Source organism: Macadamia integrifolia, chromosome 4 (genome assembly GCF_013358625.1).
Source record: "Macadamia integrifolia cultivar HAES 741 chromosome 4, SCU_Mint_v3, whole genome shotgun sequence".
Taxonomy (NCBI): Eukaryota; Viridiplantae; Streptophyta; class Magnoliopsida; order Proteales; family Proteaceae; genus Macadamia; species Macadamia integrifolia.
The window spans coordinates 12,355,119-12,362,565 of record NC_056560.1 but is presented as its reverse complement, the minus strand read 5'-3'; positions in this window follow the sequence as shown (position 1 = coordinate 12,362,565).

Genomic DNA, 7,447 nt, shown 5'->3' with positions numbered 1-7,447 from the left:
CTAATGACATCGACTTTATCGCATGTCATCTGAATCATTTCTGGTCCAAGCATTCGATGTTCACCTACTTCGTCCCAGTATAGAGGAGTTCTGCACTTTCTACCATACAATGCTTCATATGGAACCATCCCAATTGTAGTTTGGTAGTTTTTATTGTAAGCAAACTCCATAAGGGGTATATATTCCTCCCAACTACTACTTATTTCAATGGCATAGGCTCGGAGCATGTCTTCTAATATCTGAATTATCCTCTCGAACTGTCCGTCTATCTGTGGATGAAAGGCTGTACTCAGATTCAATTGTGATCCTAAAGCTTGCTGGAAGCTTTTTCAGAATCTGGAGGTAAACCTCGGGTCTCTGTCTAATATGATGCTCACTAGTACACCATGTAAGTGTACAGTATTATCCATGTAAAGCTGTGCCAGCTTATCCATGGTGTAATTGGTCCTGATCAGAATAAAGTGAGCTGTCTTAGTAAACCTATCAACCACTACCCAAATTGCATTCATTCTCTTGGGTGTATGTGGTAGTTCGGTGACGAAGTCCATTGTAAAGTTATCCCACTTCCATTCAGGTATTAGGAGTGGTTGAAGAGTGCCAAAAGGTCGATGCCGTTCAGATTTGACTTTCTGACATACAAGACAAGTCGACACATACAAAGCTATTGTGGACTTCATTGCTGGCCACCAGTAGTGTTGCTTTAGGTCTTTGTACATCTTGGTACTTCTAGGGTGATGAGAGTACTCAGAACTATGTGCTTCTTTTACTATTTTGTCTTGTATCACTTCATCGCAGGATACACACAATCTACCTTGAAACAACAGTGCCCCATCACTGGCTAATGTAAAGCTAGGGTCATTCATTATTTGCTCTTGAATCTTCTCTCTGATCCACTGTAACTTAGGATCTAAAGACTGTTTCATTATGATTTTTTCCCTGATGGATGAGTGTACCTGTAGAGTAGCTAAGGACATAGTCAATTGTTGAACATCATCTGCCTGGTGCTCTAGTTCCAAGGTCGCTCCCTTAAAGAAGAGAATTTCATCCATTAACATCACCTCCTATATGAGCTCTGGACTGACAACTAGATAGGAAAGTGACATAGTTTGAGCTTTCCAGCTTAATGCATCTATCACTACGTTGGCCTTCCCTGGGTGATACTGAATATCACAATCGTAATCTTTTATAAGATCAAGCCATCTCCTTTGTCTCATATTCAAGTCTTTTTGCGGGAAAAAGTACTTAAGACTTTTATGATCACTGTATATTTTGCACTTTTCACTATACAAGTAATGACGCCAAATCTTTAAGGTAAAAATGACTGTTGCTAGCTCCAAGTCATGAGTAGGGTAGTTCTTTTTATAGTCCTTCAATTGTCTAGATGTATATGCTACAACCTTGTCGTGTTGCTTAAGTACACAGCCCAATCCGACTTTGGAAGCATCGGTATACACTGTCATTCCACCTGTGCCTTCAAGAATAATCAACACTGGTGCTGACACTAGCCGCTTCTTTAGCTCTTGAAAACTTTCTTCACACTCCTTTGACCAATCAAACTTTATACCCTTCCTAGTCAACTTGGTCATTGGTGCTGAAATCCGAGAAAAGTTCTCGATGAAGCGTCTATAGTAACCTGCCAAACCTAAGAAACTTCTAATTTCTATTATGCTCTTGGGTACCTCCCAGTCTACTATGGCTTTCACCTTATCCAGGTCCACTTTGATTCCATTTTCAGACACCACGTGTCCTAAGAATCCAACATGTTTGAGCCAAAATTCACACTTGCTGAATTTCGTATACGACTATTGCTCTCTTAGTCTCTATAGTACCATCCTCAAGTGTTTTAAATGGTCTTCTTCTGACTTCGAGTAGATCAAGATATCATCAATGAAAACAATGACCCACTTGTCAAGAACATTGTGAAACACTCGATTTATTAAATCCATGAAAGCTATTGGTGCATTAGTCAACCTGAAAGACAACACTAAGAACTCATAATGATTGTATCGAGTTCTAAAGATTATCTTTGGTATATCACTATTCTTAATACCCGGATCTGAGGTCAATCTTTAAAAATACCTTATCACCTTGATGTTAATCAAACAGATCATCAATGCGTGGCAATGGATACCGATTCTTGATAGTTAACTTGATCAACTCCCAGTAATCAATTCATAAACCAAGCTTCCATCTTTCTTCTTAACAAACAACACTGGAGCACCCCAAGGTGATACACTTGGGCGTATGAATCCCTTCTTCAACAGATCTTGTAACTATACTTGTAATTCTTTTAATTTTGCTGGTGCCATTCTGTATGGAGCCTTGGACATCAGGACAGCTTCAGGGATCAAATCTATAGCAAATTCCAGCTCCCTGTCAGGTGATAGATGAGTTAGATTATCTGGAAAGACATCTAGGAACTCTTTAACTTCCTCTACTTCCTCTAGAGGTGTGACCTTTGCGTCTACATCAATCACCGATGCTAGGTACACCTGGCACCCATTTTCCAAGAACTTCACCGCTTGTAGAGTAGAAATAAGGACCTTCTTAGCTCGCTTTGTCATATCCACTTGATATATCAGTTCATTCCTTTCATTATCGATTACCTTGATCTGCTTCTCAGCACACATCACGCTTGCTCAATGTGCTGATAACCAATCCATACATAGTATAACCTCAAAGTTTTACATGTTGAACTTGTTGAGTTGGGCATCTAACTACTTTCCACTAATCTCAATGGTGCATGGCCCATATACTTCCTTCAACTGTGAAATTTTGCCTGTAGGTGTACTAACTATCATCTTATGCTCTAGTATCCTAGGTGTTATGTCAAGTTTCTCAGCAAATCTCTTTGATGCAAATGAATGCGAAACCCCTGAATCAAATAAGACATATGCTGGTATACCTGATACAGGTAGGACACCTAAACAGCAATGCACATAAGTATAACATGTCATCAATATTTACCAGAAGGTAATTCTCAATTAAATCATACCTGCCACCACATTCGTGCTAGCTTCAGCTTCCTTAGCTGACAAAGCATATATCCTTCCTTGTGGTTGACTCCCTTGAGTCACAGTAGGTCTGTATCCAGAAGGCTGGTTGGTTAGTAGGGCTAGTTGGGCTCGGTAATCTTTAGCAAAATGCCCATATGCATGACAATTAAAACAACGATTCTATAAAGCTTGAACCAGAGTAGGAGTTCTTTGAGCCTGAGCTGTAGCAAGTGGAGAGCGAGGTGGCCTAGTAGCTGTGGGTACCGTACTGGTATTTAGGCTAAAAGATGTAGTACCTGGCCCACTAGTGGGTCAAGGAGGATAACCTGATGGCCTGTAGGGCTGCCTGTCTGAAGGACCAAATCCGTATGATCCACAAAAATTCTTACTCGGGCCACCCGAATCCGCATAATGGTTCGCTCTCTTCTATACTCCAGGTGTAAGGGATGATTCACTTTTCATCTTATCTTCCATGGTTTTGGCCTTCTGTACAATCAAGGCATGGTCAGTGAGATCTAATGCCTCAAGTATCGTACCAATGGATACCTTTAATCCTTTCAAAAATTTCTTACCCTTTTCTTCAGCTGATTTCATGTGAGGGGGTGTAAAGTAGAATAGGACCTCAAACTGTAGCTGATGTTCAAGGATAGACTTACTTCTTGAGTCAAGGCCGAGAACTCCGCTTCCTTACAGTCTCTAAAACTACGATGGTAGTAGTTTGCTAAGAACAACTCCTTGAATTGTTCCCATGTGGGTTCTAGTTGTGTAGCAAACAATATGGCTTTTGAGGCTTACCACCAGGAGTTGGCCTCATTCTTAAACTGTAACCCCGTACAAATAATCTTTTGAGCATCGGTGCACTCAATCACTTCAAATATCTTCTCAATCTCTTGAATCCATCGATCTGGTTCCAAAGGGTCACTATGCACTATAATGAATGTAGGTGGTAGGTTCCTTTTGAATGACTCCACCACTCTTGTGGTATGGCCCACTGGCTTAAAAATATGGTGTATATACCGGATGGTATAGGTAAGGAGGTGGCATCATATACAGAGGTGTACCCTGAGGTAGTATGGGTGGTGTACCTCTAACTTGGTTCTGAGGGTTGATGCTAGGTGGTGTACCTCTAACCTGTGCCCTAACTCCATGCCCTCCAGTTGGACCTTATGGAATATCTACCCGAGCAGGATGACCTGGTAGTGCAGCATACCACTGTTGTTGCATAGCAGTCATAAATGCCTACTATTGTGGAGAATCTATTGATGGAGACTCTGATTCGATTGTTGAATCAAGTTCTCAACATCACAAGGGGTAAGTACTGGTGGAGGATCAGAAAGTGTAGCCATGGGTGGATCCCCATGAGCCACATTTTGATCAATTGTCTCTTGAGGTTGTGGGTTAGATGCTTGCCCCGTAGGTTGAGGCCTCTTATTGATTGGTGGCCTACCAACGAGACGAGTACCTCGAGGTGCACCCCGAGTGACACCCTCGGATCTAGTGCATAGCATCACTAATGTACCTGATTTTTATAAAAATTTCGTATGTTAGTATTACAACTCATTACACAATTGTTCAAAGCTTAGCTCGCAACTTTGTGCACTTCCATCCCAAAACAATCGAAGAAACGTGCATATAATAATTCAAACTCCAAATTTGTATTTCATTATACGTGTCGGCCCAAATATCCTCTATAAACTCATATTTTTTCAAAAATGACCTTTAAACACAACAATGCAGGCCATGTAGGACCCACCGGTGGAATCGGGCCCTTACTGTCAAAACCGATGGGCTAAAGTCCGACGGGCCTAACTGGCTGAACCCCGTCAGTTTCGGCCCACTGGAGTTACTCGAGGCTGCGTTTTAAAGGGGTTTTAAACCCAGTTTTCCACACATTTCCTCTCCTTTTCCTTTCATTCGAACTCAGGTGATTTTGGGCAATCCTTGGGAGATTTCTTATGACTCGACTCACCGAATCGACACAACGATCCGTTCGAGTTTTCTTTCTCTCTTTTGAATGGAAAAATCACCAATGTAGTTGGGGCTTTGGTTTTTCTATATAGAAAAAAATTTTCATACTAATGAAAAGCTTAGATTATGGTTTCCAAGTTGTTTGATCCATGAAATGGAAACATTGAAGAAATCTTCCCCTTTTTATGCCCTAAACAGCGATTTTGGGGATTTTATTGTGCATTTCTCTTATCTATGTCAATCTAGCATCCACATTATGAAATTCCTTGTTTCCATTGCAATATTAGGCTTCTCATGTGTTCACTAACCATTCCTTTGTAATTTGCCCCAAATTCGTACGGCATGATTATCCTAAAATCCTTATATAACTTGCTCAAACAGAGAGGACAACAACATTAGGAAAAATTATACCTAGCCAAATCTTGAATTCCTTGTTTACATTTGAATCATAAATCTTCAAGCATATTAGAATCATCATTAGTTGTTTCCTTTGAAATGTAAACCTTCCATTTGGCTAGATTCCCAAATTTAAAATTTTTTACTTGATTAGTATACTTGTTTGAAATCCTTCAATTTCTTATTCCAAACCCACATAGGGATATGCTATCTCTTGTTTAATCATACGGTATCTCGTGTTCTCTTGAAAGGATCTATTCATTATATACATTCTTGGACTGTTCACGCATTAAGACCATATCTCATTTGGGTCACTGTATACCTCAATCAACACATGTATTATCTCATTCATCACTTTGCATCTCCTGTGTTTACTTAGTGATTTCCATCACCTTAATCCTTCTTATCTATGTATTTTCACTTAGCCGGTTTAGGTATCCGGGTTTGATGATTTGAAATAAATTAGTTTAAATCACATTTCCTAAAACTTTTCTGCCATATGCTATTATAACTCATTATATTCATCTCTTTGATTTCATTTCTACTATCTGTCTTGACTTGATACTCCTTATACTTTGACTTATTATTTTACATCATGTGCTTATCTCTCTTCTTTGGATTTTTAGGATGCCACCAAGAAGAGGCAAGGAATCCATAGAGCCATCAAGGAAGAGAAAAATTTCTAAGGCTAAGGTTTAGTTCTTTAGCCCTATCTCCATCTAGGGAATGGGAGGACCCATCCGATAATGATGAGATGGCCTTCCACAGTGCGAGAGCTATATTATTGTGGAGTACTTTTCGCTCACTACCTGTGATGTTGGGAAAACAGGTGATTCTGGAGCACTTTTCTTGCATTCACCTCATGGAGAGGTTTTCTGCCCTTGGTTGGGAGTCTATCCTCAACATTAATCGACCATGCTAAAAGGGTTTAGTGAGGAGGTTCTACTGCAACCTTAAGCCATGGAGGAGGAGGGGGAGTTCACCATAATCAGTATGGTGAAGGGTGTAGAGATCATCATTACTATAGATCGATTGACAAAGATTTTAGGGATCTCTTTAGAGGGTATTCCCTAGGCCCACTGATGAGCCGGGACATACAAGAGCACATCTATGAGGTGATCAGTGGTTCACGAGCGAGACCTGCATCCGAGTTGGACTTTTCCCCTGAGGGTAAGGTATTTTCTAGGTTGGTGCAGTTCAACCTAGCTCCTAGGAGTGGTCACCGGAATCAGGTAGATTTCATGCCCACCTACCTAGCTGCTTGCCTTCTATCTGCCCTTGAGGGCAATGTACCTAGACTATATCTCCCCTACTTCATGTTGAGGTCTATGCATCACCATGCCTTGTGTGATACCCTACTTTGTAAACCCAGTCTAATTACACGGTTGACCCAGTTTAACCATGCAGGACCCAAACCGGAGAGGGTTAAGGTAGGTTCCTTATGGACCATGATGGCAAGGGTAACTTTGAACACCGATTGGCCTGACAAGTCCGAGTCAGTGCCAGAGGAGACGGGTGTACCCAAGCCGTGTACATGCACATATCATAAGGCCATATACAGATAAAGCAGGTATGTAGCCATATCCTAAAGTGCATACGTATAATATATCTTATACCGAGAGTGAGATTCATGCCGAGAGTCGAATTCCATCAAAATCCCACTTGTTGGCCAATTTTCGGCCCTCAGGTGGGCGCATCCGCCCACCTGAGTGACCCACCCATGTGTTACTAATGGTTTTCAGGAAGTATAAATAGCTATTATTATGTTTTTCATATCTCATTTATTACACTGAATAGTTGGTGAGGAAAGTTAAGAGGAGAGAGAAAAGAAGGGAGAAAAGAGAACGAAGAAGAAGAAAGGGGAAGGAAGAGGAAGAAGAAATGGATTTAAGCGGCGCCAAGGTTTGATCTTCCCATTCCGACGCCGTGAGAGTGATCTCCAACACGAGATCTACATTTAGAGGTGAGCAAAGGCTATGCTCTTAAACTTTCACCAAACCCAAGTAAAACCCTTGATTTGGGTAGAGTTTCTTGAGGTCTCGTAAATCTCCCTTGAGATGATGAATCTAAGATTTAATAGATGGTTT